Genomic DNA, 21,144 nt, shown 5'->3' with positions numbered 1-21,144 from the left:
TAATCTAGCCGGCATCCTGTGCAAAGGAGCCTCCCACTGGTATACAGTCTACAGCTACTTTTATTTTTATCTTAACAGAATTCTACTTAATTTGTAAAAAATTGGCGGTTTAAGTTCTACGTACTGTAGGCGATCGATGTTAGTCTTATTTTAAAGGCAAATGTACAGAGTAACTAATCCTATAAAAAGCTAGCAAATAACTCTTTGTTTATGATTGCTGAAGGAAGAAAGTTTATATTTTACAGTATATGATTACAGCTGGGCGCTTTATTTGAAAATTGTGCGAAAACTACATTGTTAAGACAAGTTTTCTTTCTAATTTCATAACAAAATAAATAAATCAATAAATCAATTCTGTTTTGATATGTCATATGAAGGATAACTCAAAAAATAAAAATTTACGCAGGCCGTGAATCTTAACCTCTCACTCAAGTGATAAATTAATAATATCATTTTTCCACTATGATTTTAGAAGAAATGGAACTATTAATGTCTTGTGCGCTAACTTTTTAACATCGTAGTACACGGTGGCCTCATATGGCAACGGCAGCAAACAGGAAGTTAAGCTAGGAATACACCTTTTATCCTTTTTAAAATTAATTAATAAACACGAGTTTCCGGGTTTCTAGAGAAACCTATAGAAACATTAAATGAAAGAACTTAAATATATTAATTTCCCATTATATCATTTCAGAACAATCTGTATGTGTCCGCGCATTTACGTAGGCACTGATGTATATTTTCTGTAGCCGTTCAGAACTCGTCGGTGATAAGAGTGATTGAAACATTATGTTTTAAAAATATAATTTGTTTATTTGAAAATTTCAATTATTTTATTTTATTAATAATTAATCATTTAACTAAACAAAACAAATTTTATAACTATATTTACAATAATATGAGTGCATAAAATTAAAACTATCGCTACGGAGAAGCGTACCAAGAATATTGGCAGCATTTCCGCGTTGGATAGCTAGGCTGATCAGTTGACCGAAATAGCTGCCAGTGCTTGGTTTCCCAGTAGCCTTTTTAAAGCGTGAATATAGTACTTTGTACATTCTCCGCACCTCTGAGCCCCACGGGCCAAGTGTCTCGATACCGAACGGCACAAAGATGTATGACTCACTGAGAATTTTTATTATGATTTCAAATAAGTAGTTCGACCCTTGTGTTCATTTCATATCTCAATAGATAGAATGGATGTTCCATAATTATAATTGACAGCAAATTATTGTGCCTATTTGAAGCGCCACGCGCGAGCGTCCAGAGAACTAATTTTGACGTATAATGCCAGTGCATTATATACGTCAAAATTAGTTAGTTAGCAAAGGAAGGTACAAGTATCTGAAGTATTTTAACATTTTGAATTAATTTCGTTCGTTTTTAATGTTATTTATACTTCAAGAATCAACGTTATAAAGTACACATTTTTTTGTAAATAGTTTCCCACCATCTATCGATGTTTGCTGAGATTGTCATCACTAGTTTTAGTACCCCAGACTCTCGCTACGTGGCCAACAGCACCAAAATGGCTAATATCAAACAGGCACGAAGCACTTTGACAGCCGCCAGACCAGTGGTATATAGTAAAGGTCAGTGGATAAAATGCAAACTTGACTTTTGTATTGTGTTTAAGCCCAGTACAATTTCAGCTGTCAAATGACTATAAAAACAAAATCAAATATATTAAAACAAAACAAGTCTTATAACTATATTTATAATACTATGATTAAAAGAAAGCACTCAGATATGTTTTTCGCAAGTAAAGTCTGAGCAAAGTATAAATACGCTCTATAGATTTCAAGCGTATAACTTCAGTTTTATAAATCGACTTCACTTAAAGTGAGAGGTTATCAAATTTAAGTTTTTTATATGGATCGATTTTTTGAATTTCATTTTTCATTTGCAAGGCTTACATTGGTTTTTAGTATTATTCATCTCTTTTTTATAAAAATAAGGGACGAGACGAATTGGACGTTCAGCTGATGGTAATTAATACGCCCTGCCCTTTACAATGCAGTGCCACCTTAAGACATAAAATTTTAAGTCTCATTTGCCCAGTAATTTCACTAGCTACGGCACCCTTCAGAACGAAAAACATAAATGCTTACACATTACTGCTTCACGGCAGAAATAGTCGGCGTTGTGGTACCCATAATCTAGCCGGCATCCTATCCAAAGAAGGCTCCCAATCTTTAAATAATTTATATGGTTACACTTATGTATAATGGCAATATTGATATGATATCTAGATATTATATTAAGATTGTGTTTGATTGATTCGAATCGCCCTACAAACAAATAAGATATGCCAATGGAAATACTACGCTGAAATCTACATGGCAAGTAACGCGCGACTGCTAGTTGTGAATTAAATCCGATTTGATTGTCAAATGGAAACTGTAAGTAAATCTATGAGGTTGAAGAAGAGGGTGACTGTTTGTATAAAATATTTAGCACACTATCATGTAGGTTTATTGACTTAGGACGACATTGTCCCGTAGTGTAACACCCTCTCATTACCTCTCCTAACATTGATCTTCGTTAAACATTGATTATCGGTGTGTGAATAATCGGGCGCGTTGCCAATGTTTGCATTAGCGTGTACATAGCAGAGTCTACATTAAAGATCGCACACACGATTTAGAAAGGATTGAAATTAGAATTTTATTTAATCTTACTCCATGTTAGGTTATACAACTTAACAAAACCTACTTTATGTAAGCCTGACATCAGAAATCACATTAGCGTAGTCATTGCAGGCGATTTTTTCACCGTGCAAGCTCATTCTATATAGTTTGGATGTACGTGGAAGAAAGTTCTTTGAAAACCGTGCCGAGGACGTGCCGCTCATCCAGATGGTAGGATGATACTCAAGTTTGTGGCGTTTCATGCAAGATAAAGGTCACACAACTCTCTGAATACTTCGCGTGATAAATTCGGTAGAAGACACGCAATTAAGCGTCGTCTCTGTGCTACGCAAGTGATTGAGTACTACACGGAGTAATGGATCGCAGACATTTCGAAAATTCGTTGCAATGGTTTGAGCGGATGCATCAGACCATAGTTAAGAGCAATACAACGCCGGACTTATGTAGAACACTAGAATGTGGGGTATCTTAAAGCTATATGCTTGCTCTATTGGGACCACCAAGTGTCTTCAAAGCCATGCCTTCCAATCCCTGCAATCGCTCGATATTTTTAAAGAGTAAATGATTGCTTTTTCTAGAAAAAATGTTAAAGCCTAAGGTAAAAGAAATAAATAATAGTTAAAAAAAACTAAAAAGCACGCTTTATATAAAATAACAATAAAATATATTTTTTTACACTATTTTTAATTTAAATTTATTTTCTATTTTTTAGTTGAATTTTATATAAAGCGTGCTTTTTAGTTTTTTTTTTAACTATTATTTTTTTTAATTTTTTAGTTAAATTTTCTATAAAAGCGTATTTTTAAAACTATTAAGTACTTTAACATCAATTCCTGCCTTATCGACAACAGATGAAAATTATATAAATTAACAAAACTCATAATTTGCAAATTGAAAAATTGAATAATTTTATCAAATTAGTGTAATGTCATCGGTCCGCGATAAATCTACAAAGTTTGAACGAAATCTAGCCGTTTAAAGTGGGTCAAAATCGCGCGCAAAGAAGTCGGTTACAAACATACAAACATACAGGTGAAGCTAATATAAAGCGTATAAAAATATGTTTTTTCTTTTGATTTGAAAATCAAATTTATTAAATGGTATTATTGGGGTCGAGCGGGCTATGGACTGTAAAGAAGATCCTATAGATGGCGCCACAACGCGAGAGTTGAACCAACATACCTAGATTTATGGATCATGCGTCATTTGGTTTGTTTGCTTAGTTGGTAAGAGCGCTGAAGCGTCTCCCGAGAGGCACCGCAATCTCATATTATAAATTCAGTACAGACATACTGATAAGGTTTATACAGAATGTACTAGGGCGATACCACACGGATATTTAAACTCTACGGATTTCTAAAACTAATAAACGAATACATTGATTTTTTATTGTTTTGTTTACAAGACAACGGTACGACAATCGGCAGAAGTTAGTACTGAAGTAGTGGCGTAGTAATTGGAAAAGAAATCTGAAACAATATTGCTGTAATGTATGTTTGCATTGGACAATTATTTGTTTAATAAAGTTTTCCTTGTGGCTTATATAAATACTATTTATTGAATTTATTATTTCTATAAAAATATTATTATTAGTTATACGTCTTTTGGGCCGTTAGGAAAAAATGATAGGAGTGAATAGGGTTTTATGTTGCGCGCGCACACGACATCTATGAAAATACGGCAGAAGTGAAAACTTGAACATTACCGTTGTGCAGTTTTTAATGTTTTGGAATGGTTAGGGAATAATTTCGCACGAATTTCTTTATTTATCAGAATAAAAGTATTAGCATTTATGTGGTTAAATACAATATTCATTTGTTGCGCTATCGTACAAAAAAAATGATAATTTACAAATTACAATGACAATTAAATAAAAAAAATTAACGATTCAGAACTTTTACAATTATTTTACATTAAAAAGTTTATCTCACATGAAGTCCTGGTACATGTTGCTAGGATGACACATGATTTCAACTGCTAAGAAAGACAGAGTAGGGATAGATACTTACATATGTACATTTCTAATAGTTCGCGCGAATGACGTCAGAATATATTAAGGTATACTCGCGTCATACATAAGACAATCTGTTGTTCAACTATGATCTTCTGGTACCAAAACACTGTTGAAAATTAATTTCAATCAGGTCCTGACGCGAGTTAATCATTATTTATATCCGTTCACTGTTTTATGTGCATCCTAAGATAAGTGCTCAAGAAGAAGCTGCTAAAGAAGCTTACACTTCAAAAGACATTACTGTCACTGCTACCATTTTTATGTTCTCCTGGTATCTATGCAGTAATTACATCGTGAGAATGACGTCAGAATATATTAAGGTATACTCGGGTCATACATTAAACATTCTCTTTTCCAACTATGATTGCCTGGTACCAAAATGCTGAATAAAATTATCTTACGAATTTTCGATCAGGATACGTGTCATGACGCAAGTTTAAAATTTTATACCCATCCCAAGAAAAGCGCTCAACGCCGGTAAAGAGGTTTTCACTACAAAAACAGGATGTAGTTGGATTATTAATATCTATTAAATTATCTTGGTAACCATTGTACTAGAGATTATACACTATTAGTAACTCTATTTAAAGTGGTTATTCAAATATTTCTGAATATTATAAGTGTCTTATATTGGGAATAAAAATAAAATTATATGTTTTTTTTTGTTCATTTTATCATTTTTCCTTCATCAAATATTTTTTTCTCCAAATAAGTATAAATTCTAAAGCAAATACAGAAGTACAACACAATATATAATAATAATTTATAGATATTTTTATTCATAATTTTCACCTCGACCTCTTTGAGTCTAAAATGTCCGAAAAATAACACGAAAAAATTCTACAAAGGCACCGATCGCTCCGGGGATTAAAAAAATATATAAATGAGACGGAATCCTTTGAAACGAAATTTCATCCTGTCAAAGCAAAAAATACAAGTTAGGCCGTTTCAATCTCAATTTATTTATGGTAGCTACTTAGATTTACATTTACTTGGAATTTATATTGATTTGTTTGCAAGAGTTTATTAGAAGCAATCAATATTTACAATCAAAGACAGAAGTATTAGATAGGTTTTATGTCATGTTTAACGGCCGTTTCCAATATACTGTCTACAGATAGAGATAAATTACTACCTTCTACTATCAGTAATCTGTGCGAATATACTCGATAAGTCATTCTTATCGCCTTATATTGGGACGCGTGAATTGCAATTTCCATACAAACTTCTATTGCTAGTAAGCTATGCGTCCACCCATTGACAGACAGCGTGTACGGATAAGGTGAGTTACCGTCGATAAGTTTATTAGGACAGAAAAGTCAACGTTAGTTACGATTTTTATTTCAAGTAGGCCACAACCGGAGATAGACTGCATACTTCGAAGGGCCGTAAAGGAGCCTATCTATTAGGTACATCGTGCCATATCATGACCAAGCATTGAGCGTTTTGGGCATCGATAGAATAATGACAAAACAAATTTTGATGGCATGACACTCTACGGTATTGGTCGGTGATGAAAGGGTGTAGTGTAGTATATATCTAAATTTTTACCTAAATATTTTTTTTTCTGACGCAATCCTTCTTTTATTTTCAATCGATTCTTCTATGTGTCTATTCTAAGCTCAGTGTCAGCAAGAAGAGTCCCTAAAGATCGACAAAAGCAATGTTCAGTAAAATGTTCCGGATTTAACAAGATTAAATAGGTATTAATTTATTGTCTTTGACATTGCGGCAACTTTGTGGACGCTATGAAATTTTGTAATTCAGCTGAATCATCTCTGATAACAATTGTACCATCAATCTGGATTTTATTATCACGTAGAAATACAATTACCGAATCTAATATTTCTGCATCTTTTATAGTAATATTTATAATTTCAATGCATGCAGGAAAAATGCCGAAAATATGAATAACCTGCAACAAATGTATACCAGTGGGAGAAATGATTGATAAGCCCTGCCCATTACAATGCAGTGCTGCTCAGGATTCTAGAAAAACCTAAAAATTCTGAGCGGCACTACAATTGCGCTCGTCACCTTGAGACATAAGATGTCAAATCTCATTTGCTCAGTAATTTCATTAGCTACAGCGCCCTACAGATCGAAACATAGTAATGCTAACACATTACTGCTTCACGGCAGAAATAGGCACCGTTGTGGTACCCATAATCTAGCTGGCATCCGGTGCAAAGGATCCTCCCACTGGTTAATATACCTATATAAGAGAGTCCAACTGAGTTTCTTGCGCCCGTTCTTCTCAGCTTTGAGGCATATATATTTTATCAATATAACTCAAATGATTTGAGTTTTCTTTAGTGTTAATTCCGCCAATATTTGTTTTTAAAAAACAACCTGGCACGAGCAGATTTTGGCGAGACAACACGTCCTGAGGATGCCTCGTGTAGAGGCGAAACACGTGTCGAATTGTTTTTTAAAAACAAATATTGGCGGAATTAACACTAAAGAAAACTTAAATTATTTGTATAATTATGGATTTCCGCAAAGTAACGCCTAATTCAATAAAATTAACTCAAATGAGATAATAATCCTTTTTCCATACCTAGAACTAATTAGTATAAATCAGATCATGAATTAGATTTAGTACTTCACACGCCTATTATGAGACATTACGTGCATAATCTGTATGCATTTAATTTTGAACTCTGTTAATGATGTTTTCAACCAATTCTCTCTCTGGTTCAGCTTAGTTGAATATTTGCTAATTAAGGCCTGTTGCTTCATTGAGTTGAAATCTAGAAGGTATTGCGTATTTTATAGCATTGTGGTTTTGGTATTCGAATAGGAAATTAATTAGTAATATTCAATAGTTCGTCTGCTAGTCTGTTAAGCATTGTATTGAAATAATATTTGTATGAGTAATTAAATAAGAATTCAGAATATTTATTATGTATATGCTCTCTTTTTACCTATAAAACTAATCTTAAAAATATTCAGTTCTAATCAAACTTAAATTTTTTTATTTTTGATTTCAATATTCTAACTTTTAATGTTAATTTTAATGTTGATTAACTTTTATTGTTAATTGTATGTGCACGCTTGCTCTTAGGCAGATGTCGCTTTTATCTTTAACATCTATGTTCTCAGTGAGACGTTCCAAGGGAAAAATTGTAATTATTTTAGTTAGTTCTAATTTGAATGTGTATTTAATCTTTTGTTTTTGTTTTTGTCTCAAATAAAGTAAATAAATAAATGATATCACACACTTACACACACACACACACAGTCACACTGGAGCCTTGTTCCCGTCGGGGTAGGCAGAGACAATAGAACGCATCGTTCCTTACAAACCTCATACGCTTCCTGTAAACTCATTACTTTTTTCATTGCGCCGGACCCGGGTGCTTCATATTATAATAAGTTAATTATTGTATAGTGTTATCTACGATTGCTTGTGTTATAACATTTCTGCTGTGAAGTCTTTCTAACTAAAGTTTCATCCGCTTACTAAGATATATGATTTTGATAATTTTATATCCAACATCACATTTAATCCGTCAAGTCCAACACATCTTGTCCGGATGTTTAAAAAAATAAATGTTAAACAAGAATATTTCCTTCCTTTGATATTTGAATATCTAATTTTTTATTTGTAAAACATAGTGCAATTTATTTTTAAAACTATGTTTATCGTGGTCAAAAAAGTGTTGATCAGGAAAAAATCGTTCGGTATCATCACCATCAGCCGGAAGACGTTTACTGCTGGACAAAGGCCTCCCCCAAAGATTTCCACGACGATCGGGTCCTGCCCTCATCCAATGTATTCCGGCGATCTTGGCCAGATCATAATCGAGCAAGCGATAATTTAATTGCTAATCTTTAACTATATAGATTTATTCGTATAATGCTGAATAAATTAAGATGGATTATATTTGAATATGGATCGGTAGTTTGGATCGATCTAATCAAAAAAAGATTTATTTGGCATTTAATTTATTCGAACGGACTTTCAAAAAATAGTCTGTCTTCCTAGGTTCCGGTCTTCCAGGGTAATCATTTTGAAAAATTCGAGTCTATTGGCGGTCTTTCAAGGTAATCATTTGGAGTCTATTAGCAAACAGACTCGTAGAGAAAGACCGGCCAACTCTAACCGTTCTTAATTTTGCATTAAAACTTTAAAATAACAAGAGTGACTGCGTCATCTTCTGAATAAAATTAACTTTCATGTCCCTAGTTTCTGGGAGCAAAATTATTCCTCCAGTTCCACCAGTTCGAAGATGTATGTTTGGAGCGAACTCTCCTATTCCTAGTGTATGTTTAGAGCGAACTCTCCTACTACAAGGCTGTGCAAGATGTTTAACACGTATAGTGATATCACCGATATTAATCTTACGTCTTCTCTCCATACACTACGTAAATTATTTTTATGAAATCAATTTGTTATATTTTAAAGTGATAACCCTCACTTCTGGGATAACTTACACAAATAAAATTAAAAAATGAAGCCACAACCTGAGAGTTGAACAAACCATACAAGATTTTATCAACAATGACTTGAACGGTTGGCTCAGTCGGTAAGAGCGCTCGCACGTAACGCGAGAGGTCGTTTCGGTTTCGGTTTCGGTCCCGCATCGTTCATAAAATTTTGTTTTCAAATTTTATTTGTATGAAATTTTAGCGAATAAAATGTAGTTATAATTATATTTCTTAGGCTTATATAATAATAATTTAATATCATAACAATTAACTATTAATTCTTAAGTATGTTTGTTTTTTCTCTTGTTTTTAATGTTTTTTTTTCTGAATATTAAACTGATATTTACCTTGTGAAAATTATTAAAGCATTTTTTTATGACAATAAGGGACTAGACGAGTAAGACGTTCAGCTGATGGTAATTGATACGCCCTGCCCATTACAATGCAGTACCGTTCAGGATTCTTGAAATCCCAAATATTCTGAGTGGCACTACAATTATTGCGCTCGTCACCTTGAGACATACGATTTTAAGTCTCATTTGCCTGGGCAAATGGGCGTCGTAGCTAGTGAAATTACTGGTAAGCTTCCTTTAGAGCGCCCTTCTGACCGAAACATAGCAATGTGCTTCACGGCAGAAATAGGCGCCCTTGTGGTACCAAATCTAGCCGGAATTCTGTGTAAGGGAGCCTCCAACTGGTAAAGCCTACCTATAATTGTTTGTTACATTAAGTACAAATTATTTTGTCCGTGACATAATATATAATGCATCAATATGAGCAAATGTTGGTATTTATAAATAAATAAATAAAGTAATACAAAGTAATAACGGCAAGTTCATAGTCTAAACCCTAACCCTCATATGATACGCTAAATAACTTGATAAGTATTATATGGGACTGTAGTTTAATGACAGATACTAAACAGTATATGAAAAACAAGCATAATTAATAGTAGTTAAAAATACTAAAAAGCACGCTTTTTATAGAAAAGTGAACTACAAAATAGAAAAGATATTTTAAAATTCACATCAATAATAGACGAAAATTATATAAGTAAAGAAAAATCTTATTTTGGAAATTGAAAAATTTTATCAAATAAATGTATTATCATCGGTCCTCAATAAATCTTCGAAATTTGAACGAAATCTAGCCATTTAAAGTGGGTTAAAATCGCGCCCAAATGAGTCGGTTACAAACAAACATTCATACAGGGGAAGCTAAAAAAAAGCGTGTAAAAAGGTTATACCGGCGTAAATCAATTACTGTAGTGAATCAAAATAGTATTACGTAATCCTACAGTTCCTACGATTTATATCAAGGGGATTTACTTCCCAATATTTCGTATATTCATCAATCAATCCAGCATTACTATTGTCTTCGACTATTTACCCCTCATTTGTTAAAGGACGTCGGAGAATGTCAAAAGGGGCGCATAAATATTTTCCCTCACAAAAGAATTGTACTTGGTCGTACTCAAGTATTGTTGAATATTTGTCTTTTGTGAGACATTGTTTCTCGAGTCTTCATAATGTAATGTATGCAGTACTTTGTTTAGTCTAACATTTAAGATGATTCAAAATCCCGTCTCACATTTTATTGTTCCTTGTACTTTAATTAAATATTTTTCTTTTATTACTGACTAAATATGTGAGGAGTAAATATAACCGTGCCTCCAGATTATTTGAGCAGTAAATTGACCGTGCAAATACTGAGCACATCGTCAAAATAGGCATCGTCCGTCGGAAACAAGCCAATTCTGTGCGTTGTCAAAGTTGCTCTTGGTAACTCTAGCCAGACATACGTTCAACTTGTCCACATGGAGTATAACAGCCTGGTCTTGAAGAAAAGGCAATACCGATCTTCTGGGTACACTTTTTCTTCAACTTATAAGTCAACTCTTATGGATAATAGAAAGAAATCTATATTTGAACTTTAGCTAAGTCAGAAAATTGTTGCCTGGAAGAATGCCTGGAAAGTAGGTGAGGTGGTGATGCTAAAACCGGGAAAAGACTGCAATATAAAAAAAAATATGAATAATAAACATTATATACAAAAAAGGATGATCCCGGTGAAATAGCGAAGAAGTCTCCATATAATAAAGACTCTTATAATGTATTGGAAGTCAAGCCGGGGTACAGCAGAGTGCGCCTCCACCAGAATAAGAAGAACAAGTATTTTTTTTGTAACATATATATAAAAAAAGTTATAGAGCAAGAAAGAAAATTTTTATAAAATTTCTCTCACTTTTTTGGTCATAACTTTTTTATTTTTTAATTTAGGGCAAATAGTTTTATAAACACATTTGTAGGCTAAACAATTTGCTACAAATTATGTATTTGTGTTTTTTTTGTAAGTCGCCATAGTATCCGAGATATCGCGAAAAAAGTGTTTTCACCCCTTTTCCAAGATGGCGGCCGGGGGACAAGTGTTGTGACCCCACAAACTTCAGGTAAAGCTTCTATTGACTTGCCACACATGTCTCAAAAATAAAATTGCGTCCTCTAAAGAATGTAAAGTCAAAGCGTCATGTTACGTTCATAGAACGGTCATGGTATCGTACGATGTGTAGTTGAACTCGAGGCAGATTCTATTACTTTATGTTTCATTTCAAGTATGTAAAATGTATTATTATTACAGGTTTATTTTACTTAAGCCCTATACAGCCTAAAGTATGCATGGTCTGTCTAACGTTAACTTAAACAAAACAATTTAATACTCATTCCAAATGTACACACAATCTAAAATACAAGAACAATATTGTTATAGGATCAGTCCGTATATAAATACAATTATAAATAATTTGCATAGACGTTGGCTGTAACTGGCAGAATTGAGAAGGAAATTTTGTAAATTAATGTATATTTGTCTCTGTGCAAGGCTCAGGTGAAATACATTTTAAAACAATTGTAAATTGTTTAACTAGGGCGAAAGTGATCCATTTCTATTTAGGGAGCAAGCAGATTGTAGATAGGAGACGAAGTCAAGTAATGGCACTTTCTCCCTGAGACAATGAAGAATGTTCACTAACTTTGATTTTTAGCTATTCGTATTCTCTATAGAAAATATAAAAAAAGTGTTAAACATTTATTTTGATACTTCAATTTGTTTTCGAGATATTAACTAACTAATGATGGTGGACCCATCCCTAAATATATATTTTTTTATTTATTTTCTTTTGCATTGAAAAATAGATACAATTTCAAACTTTCGCCCTTCTACGATCTACAGCTAATTTTGTATTTCGATTTTTATATTATTCTGTTCCGTCCACAGATCCGCAATAGGTTTTAAGATGGTAATTGAATATAATTATTATTGTAGTACGATAAATTTCATGTACGATATATTTGGTAAGTCTGAGAATCGGTTGCATATATTTTTATACCCCAAAAATTTTAATTAAGTATTAATTTTATTTTAATTACTTTATATGGCAATACCACGTTTGCTGGGTCAGCTAGTTTTTTTCTATAAAAATCATACATGTATTTTCTTGGTTTTTTAGTAACTAAGATTGTTCAAGAAAAATGCAAACATTAACTGAACATTTATAACATCACGTTTACGCCTACATTGAGATATTAAATTATTATGAGAGGTTGTAGATTTTCTCATTTTAAATGAATTAATGCTGTTATTATTCATCTCTTTGTGCGGTTTACGTAATGCGATACATTATTAAAATTTTCCCTCTGTTTAATTATAAAAATGAATAAGATTTATGATATTCGACTGTCTTTTGCATATTACGTCTCAATAAGAATATTAAATTAGTTAAACATGGAAGTTACCACAAGGAAAAGCAAAATGGACAAAATGGGAAATGAAAAATTTGATGACTAATCACATTTGAAAAATATTATATTGAAGGACTTTACTAAGAATAATGAAATTATATATGTATACAGGCTGTCCCAAAGTTATGGGACATGAAGGGAAAGTACCTTAAATATCGTAGATAGGGTATTTTACTGAAAGAAGACTTTATGTTATTTTTATAAGCTAGTAATTCTGCATTCAAAGATTTTCTAAAAATTACTTGCCTCGTCTGGGAATCGAACCGACTTAAATGTAAAAAAACATTCCTACTTTTATGGTATGTAAGTGGGTATTTTTTGCTAAATTTATTAATTAAATGCTCAAAATGTGTGATCCCTCTGGTCTTACGCAAATCGCCAATTTTTTTTATGAGTCTGGTGCCTTTTGATTTTCTTATCATTTTATGGAGAATACTCGATATGATATGGCACAATTCTGTTTGTAACTCGCCCACGTTCTCGTATCGCTTTTAAACTAAAAAAAAATATGCTATAAAGTATTTTAATTATGAAGTGGGTACGTATTAACGAATAATCAATGCTATCTATGGAATGATAATATCTCTACTTTTCGAACATCGTCAGCAATAAATAACTTTCTTGAAATTTGATTTTGAATGATGATGAATGAAGATTTGAATGTGTAAAGTTATTCTAAACTAGACGAAAAGATTTTGAATGTGTAAACTCATACTAAACTAAGTGAAAAGATTTTGAATGTGTAAACTCATACTAAACTAGACGAAAAGATTTTGAATATTGTTTTACGATTAACAAAAAATATTATTCCGATCCATTCCTTCCGTACGTTCAATATCCGTTTTGGTTACAACACAAATAACAACGATTTGGGACAAATTACAAAATGCAATAAAAGCAATGCTGCGTTAATTTGATGATAATGTAAAATCACCTTCGGGCTGTTTTAAAATCAATTGAATCCAAGGTTGTGACTTTCTTGTCCGCAGCGAAACAATTAAGGCTATTATAGCTCCGGGAGATTAAAAACAAACTTTTATCAACAATATATACGCATAATAATAATAATTTCTTAATTGCGTTGGGGTTCCTCTCCTTCGGTTGCCAGCTCCAGTGATCTTTGTAGGATGATTTGGATTAACGATGTTGTGAATTGGTGAAAAACATTTTCGAAATCTGTTTTTTGTATCCTTTTTGTTAGGTACGTCTGTATATACCTTATATGTAAAGGAAAAAATCTTCATCTTTCTTCTCTTCAAGAATACCACAGTGTCTGATGACGAAGGTTTTTAACCAATGTGTTTTTCCAGTGATGACATATGGAACGCAGAAGGGCTATGCTCGGAGTTTCCCAGCGAGATCAATTCAGAAATGAATCCTATGCAAACAAAAAACTATTCAACCGATTTAAAATGATTAAAGATTATAGTTGGAGTGATGCATGAGAAAGGTGTATAATGTTATGTTAAGGTTTTGTGTATAGTGGTTGAAATAAGACGATGATTGTAGAAAAAACTCTAGCCAGCAGGAGCTTTCAACGCTGTCTAATATAACAAAACAATGTGAAGTGGGATTATTAATCTTTTGTTGGTCAACAAAGGTCCACAATGGTATATGTCTATTCTTTAAATGATAAATTACTAATACTACTCTTATTTAAAAATACGAAAATGATTACAGTAAACGCGCTAATTGGAAAGCTATTAAGACGAATTGAGTATAAGACTATTCAAATACGAGACGTTATTTAACTTAAGAATTTCATGCGCAATAGATTAGCAGTTTATAGTGCTTCGTAATAGATGAAGACTTCGAATAATACGTTGAGTTTATTTGTTTTCTTAATTATTCTACGTAGGTCACACTAAAAGTTTTGCGTAACTTAAAAAATGCGATCATTTTTTACGAATGTTTCTCGCCTGCCTCAATTTTGTTGGCCTGTTCTCATTTTCAAACACCCATTCACAAGATTGCTGTTTTTTTTCGGGTTCAAAAGAATAATTCCACGTTTCGTCTCCTGTGACAATGTCATAATCACCCGCATCTGCGCCGCTGTCAATTCATGAGGGTACCAACGACAACAAAGTTTCCGAACTTTCAATTCTTCGTGTAAAATTTTCTAAATTTTTCTCATAGCAATCCCCAATAGTCCTTGAATTGTCTCATAGGTAATCCTTGGGTTTTCTTCAATCAGCCGCTTAACAGTATCCACATTATTTCCGTTGACGGCAGTTGAAGGCCGTCCTTCACGAAATTCGTCATATAAAGAAACCCAACCTCTCTCAAATTTAGCAAACCATCGCCTCACGGTGCTCAAGCAAGGTGCTTCTCTCCCAAAAGCATTCTGAAGACGAGCGGCACAGTCTTGTGGAGAGAGAGAACTTTTAAAATCATAATAAATCATCGCTCTAAAATCTTATCGATTTAATTGTATTTTGGTTGTAGGTACGTTTGATGTGGGATAAAACACAATTGACAAATGATTTCCCATCAATTTTTTATTACCAAGAAGGTTGCAATGTTTCAAAAAGTATAAAATTCGAAAAAAGTATCGATTAGCTAGAAGTACAAAACTTTTAGTGTGCCCCATGTATAATACAAATAAAACTATAAATAAAAACACCAAAAGCATTATTGATTATTTATAAATGTTCTCTTATTGAGGTTTTTAATATTGTTGGGAGATTGTTATTGCATTTGTAATTACGAAAGTTCTTATTTTTTTTTAACCTATTTATTATGAAATATTTTAAGGTAAATTTCAAGGTCGCATTTTAGTTTTGTGTTGTCATGTGTTTCATTTAAGTTTAATCCACATGCTGTGTGCAACTGGCTGATGCAATCCTAAAGTTCTATTGTCCGTGCGAAGCCGGGGCAGGTCGCTAGTACGAAAAAGAAAAAAAAATGAAAAATAAACATTCTAGACGAAAACAGCCTTTTGATTATAAGTACTTTATACTGTAAGTACTATTCTTATAATAAATTAAATGAATTCTAGTAAAAAACATTTTTATAGGAGAAAACAATTTCCAATTTTCATCTCTTAATTCCTTCAAGTTAAATGTAAACCTCCCGGTAACAGGACCATCCAGCCACCACAACTAGCGCCCGTTCACAAGCAACATGACATAAGCAAACAAAACATATAGGTAAATAAAAAAGAAATTATTGAAGTAGGCGTTACTTTGCGGAAATCATGAAAAAATTTATAATTATGATACAAATTATTCAAGTTTTCTTTAGTGTTAATTCCGCAAATTCAAAATTTTGGCGAGACAACACGTCCTGAGGATACATCGTGTAGAGGCGAAACACGTGTCGAATTGTTTAAAAACAAATATTGGCGGAATTAACACTAAAGAAAACTTAAATCATTTGTATATTGGTAGGTATATAGACTTCATAACATGTATATCATAATCCATGATGTCCATGTTCTTTTCATCTTAATTTTCAAGTCTAACCACTTATCGTTTCTCGTTTATCGATAAGCCATCCCTATCGTGAACAAATATATTCTATCTTTATATATATAATTCTTGTGTGCGTGTGTATGTCACTGTACTCCTCCTAGACGGCTGGACCGATTTTATTGAAACTTTCTGTGTGTCTTCAGGTGGATTCGAGAATGGTTTAGATTCACAATTGAACTACCTCCTGAACGGCTGGACCGATTTTGATGAGATTTTTGTGTGTTCCAGTGAATTTGAGATTGATGTGTGTCTTCGGGTGGATTCAAGAATGGTTTACATTCACAATTGAACTACCTCCAAAACGGCTAGACCGATTTTGATGATATTTTTTGTGTGTTCCAGTGTATTTGAGATTGGTTTAGATTCTCAATTCCGTCCATATAGTGTATTTTAGTGGACTCCTCCTAACGGCTGGACCGATTTTTCATATTTAAGACGTGTGTACGAAATTTCCGACAGGACAACGTCTGTTGGGTCCACTAGTAATATATAAGTCTTTATATTACTAGCAATCTGGTGTGCGAATGAGTAGTAGCCACTCAATTCCTTGTGTGCATAACACACACACTTCTCAAAATATTGTTTTTTATTCTGTTTACTTTGTGTACGTGAATTTCTCATGCGACAATAGGTTGTGTACTTACGGCACCCTACCCTCTCACCAAGCTTTGACCCTTATTTTGTTAATAAGATCATATATTTTGCATGGTTTTATTCATTGTTTCAAAAGCTTTCTAATACATTCACTCAAATCATTCTAATTATAAGCAGTCTATTGCTACACGTAAAATAATACTCATTGACAGAACGCTGCGTGAGCGCCAAAATCGCGCCGATCTGTGGCATAACACGCGATCAGAGTTTCCCGGAAAGGAAAGGCTAGATCTCTATGCTTCATACTATAAAATTCGCTCTGGAAGAGGCTGAAGCAAATAACTATTTTGAAGCAATTTTTTTATAATAGAACATGAAAAAATATATTATAATAGTATTAGGTTGTAATGAAATAAGAGCATAGCATTCGTTTAAAAGGTGTATGGAGTCATTGCCCTTAGTGAATATATTTAGATTTTACAACGTAATTTACTGCAATGCAGCAATATATTGAATAAAAACTCACGTATAATATTGAACCAATCCACTCATGTTAAGTTTGTTAACTTTATATGGCTTTTCATTTTGTTAATTTACGTGCCATGCTATCAGAAAATAAGGGTAATATATTGGAATACAGCAATCCCATTATCGAGAAGATGCATTGTTCTTTAATATATTGCGGCGATAAATACAAATAAAAGCTATTAAATAAAATATTTGACCATCAATATGGCTGATATTTTTAAATAATTCATAGATTGTTATAATTATATTAATATATATATATGTATATATTATATATATATAATTATATAATTATTTATATATATCTTATATCTTTAAACGAGCAATTCTTGTATATATATATATATGTATATATATATATATATATATATATATATATATATATATATATATATATATATATATTATATTTCAATTAAAAAAAAAATGGTTTTATCCATGTTTGAATGAGAAACAGCTACAATAACATTAGAAAACAAAGGTAAATTTCGCCACTATATACAAGACTATTATAGCTCAGATGGGACATTGGGTGATCCGGAAAGCAGAAGACCCCGGTTCGAATCCAGATGTCCTATTAGTTTTTTTTTGTTCAAGTTTTGTACATTCTTAAAAATCCGAGCAAGGCTCGATCGTCCGGATATTATTATTATAATTATAAATAGTTGTTAGAATAGTCTTTTGATTGGGTGATACGAAATCCTGTTGCTGTTGTTGCTGAGGTATTTAAACACTTTAATTATTATCCTGTGATATATATAGTATTCAAACTAAAGAAATGTAAATAAGAACATACTACAAGTGACGTAGCTAAGTTAAATATGATGCCTTGCCAGTGAATCAATTGCTGAAATCAAATCAAACCAAAAAAATATATGTGAGCAATTCATACGTGGTAGAAGTGAAACCTTCAAACATTTGGGCTTCAAGATAATGAGACTAATGTAAAATTTCGAGAAGAGTATAATTGTAAGTTTTAGGAATGATCATAGTGATACAAAGTTTGATTATTATTTTAAATTTCATTGTTACCTATATATTACATAGACTCAAGAGGCCAAGAATGTATAATGTATTCTATCTCATTCTCTATCTGGCTGAATCCTTTATATATATATTTACTTGTTTGTGTCTCTATCGTCCCGCTTTTTCGTTTCATCGAGTTTCAAAAACCAACGATTCTAAAGAAAATTTCATAACAAAAATTACAGATAAAAGGTCAAAAGTTGTACATTTCACCATTTATCACCAACTCCAAATGCTTGATTATGCTTTAAGAGAAGAAGTGGCAAGAAACTCATTGCAGCTCCTTTAAATCAATAATTACAGAGTCATTATTAAACGACTTCAAAAAGGAGGAGGCTCTCAATTCGATTGCTATATTTATTTATGTATGTACACCGAATACGCAGAGTTTATGAGCCAATTTACGTGATTTTTCTTTAGTTTGATGCGGAATAGTTCCCTTTTGGTCCCATAAAAATTTAGTATAGTTTGTTCCAGTAATTTTATTTTTTGTGAATATTTTTGTTTACGTGGACGATGTAATTTTAGTTTGTGTACGGGTTTTTTAGGAGTTTCCATTTAGGTTGTCAATATAGTATTGTAAACCCATGTCCCGATAAGTAGGTCTTAGGCTACCTGTCATTCGTTTTTTTTTATGGAATAGGAGGACAAACGAGCGTACAGGTCACCTGATGTTAAGTGATCACCGCCGCCCACATTCTCTTGAAACACCAGAGGAATCACAAGAGCGTTGCCGGCCTTTAAGGAAGGTGTACGCACTTTTCTTGAAGGTACCCATGACATATCGTCCCGGAAACACCGCACAAGGAAGCTCATTCCACAGCTTTGTAGTACATGAAAGAAAGCTCCTTGAAAACCGCACTGTGGAGGACCGCCACACATCCAGCTGGTGGGGATTATATCCTAACTTGTGGCGTGTCGTGCGAAGGTGGAATTCGGCGGCAGGAATCAGGTTGAACAGCTCTTCGGAACACTCCCCGTGATAAATGCGGTAGAAGACACACAATGAAGCGACGTCTCTACGCAACGCCAAGTGATCTAGCCGTTCACAGAGCACTGGGTCCCCAACAATTCGAGCTGCTCTGCGTTGCACGCGGTCAAATGGATCGAGCTGATACTGGGGTGCGCCAGACCAGAGATGACAGCAATACTCCATGTGTGGCTGGACCTGCGCATTGTAGAGCGCCAGAATGTGGGCCGGCTTGAAGTATTGCCGTGCTCTATTGATGACGCCCAGCTTCTTCGAAGCCAATTTGGCTTTGCCCTCCAGATGGCCACGGAATTAGCAATCTCTCGAGATTTCGAGACCCAGTATTCTGATACTAGGCGAGGCTTTAAGGGAAGTGTTGTCAAAGAGCGGTGATACGGCAAATGGGGATTTTTTAGTGGTAAACGCGCAAACTAGTTAACAAACGTTCTTCACGATATTTCATTGTCTCAGGAGAACGTGAAATATAGTTTTGAACAGGATTTTTTCGGAGTCGATTCCTTTTTTTTCCCGTTTCTTGGGATCTATAATGCTTAGGCTTGGCACCGACTCAAAACTTATGAATAGATAGCACATACAAAAATAGTACTTTATTAATATAAAAGGGTATTTATTACGTTTTTTAGAAGAGGTGTATTAAATTAAATCATTATTAAGTTATTTAATACTTTTTACTTTTCGAACTTGGTTATTTTTACAAATAATTTTAATTCTAACATACGTGAAGTGATGAAAAAGATAACTTATATGCCATGACTTATAAAAAAATGCAACTTATTTAAAAAGCCACAAGAGTACAGAAATGGATAAATTCACAAAGATCTGTACATAAATAAAGATTGTACATTATGAGCGCATTATATCAATATTTTGAATATGTATATTATTAAAATCAATAAATATAAGTATGTTATATTTTAAAAGTGTACCAGCTATTACCTCCCTCAAACATATTTTAGGAAAACCACCCGTCCTTCAACAACATACAAACGAAACTTGCACAGGTGACTTATAGAACGACAGCCAGTAAGTAGTGATTTAGTATTATTCGTAACCAAATTGCTGCTTTCTCTAATAAAATGTGTGGGAATAATTTTTCACTTTGAGGTATTTTAATTATTCAGTAAAATTACATAAGAAAGTTTTAAAAAAATCCAATGAGAAGTGTCCAAAATTTTGATATTAAACACTCCCATACACTTATTAGATTAATAGAAAAGTCAAAGTATCGCTCAACAAGGACATAACTTCGAATACAAAATTTAGTACTTAATCTATATATATAAAAATGAATTGCTATTCGTTAGTCTCGCTAAAACTCGAGAACGGCTGGACCGATTTGGCAAATTTAGGTCTTGAATTATTTGTGGAAGTCCAGAGAAGGTTTTAAAGGTGTATAAATAGGAAAATGCTGCTAAATTAAATAAAAACAACAAATTTGTTTTTACTTTGATGTGTCCATACATAATTTCTATGAGAGAATTTATTGGCGCACGGTTTGACAGTTCTGCTGTGAAACAATTTTATTACGACAGCAGGGTGCATATTTTACGAAGTAATTTTTGATGTTATGATACATTATTGACAAATTCATATAAAAACATTATTTTATTTATTATATACAGAACAACGTCTGTCG

At 33.0% G+C, this 21,144-nt stretch overlaps 1 protein-coding gene across 1 annotated transcript in view; it reads left to right on the top strand.

Annotated features, from left to right (window-relative positions):
* Window positions 1-20,468: 20,468 nt before the first annotated feature.
* LOC126969431 (uncharacterized) overlaps window positions 20,469-21,144 on the top strand; it is an 82,231-nt gene continuing 81,555 nt past the window's right edge. Inside the window, exon 1 of the mRNA XM_050814843.1 lies at window positions 20,469-20,531. The gene's annotated coding sequence lies outside the window, so the exon portion shown is untranslated. The remainder of the gene's footprint in view (window positions 20,532-21,144) is intronic.

The sequence above is a fragment of the Leptidea sinapis genome, chromosome 18 (genome assembly GCF_905404315.1).
Source record: "Leptidea sinapis chromosome 18, ilLepSina1.1, whole genome shotgun sequence".
In the NCBI taxonomy this organism is placed as follows: domain Eukaryota; kingdom Metazoa; phylum Arthropoda; class Insecta; order Lepidoptera; family Pieridae; genus Leptidea; species Leptidea sinapis.
The sequence above is the reverse complement of the archived record's forward strand: the minus strand, read 5'-3'. Positions and strand labels throughout refer to the sequence as shown.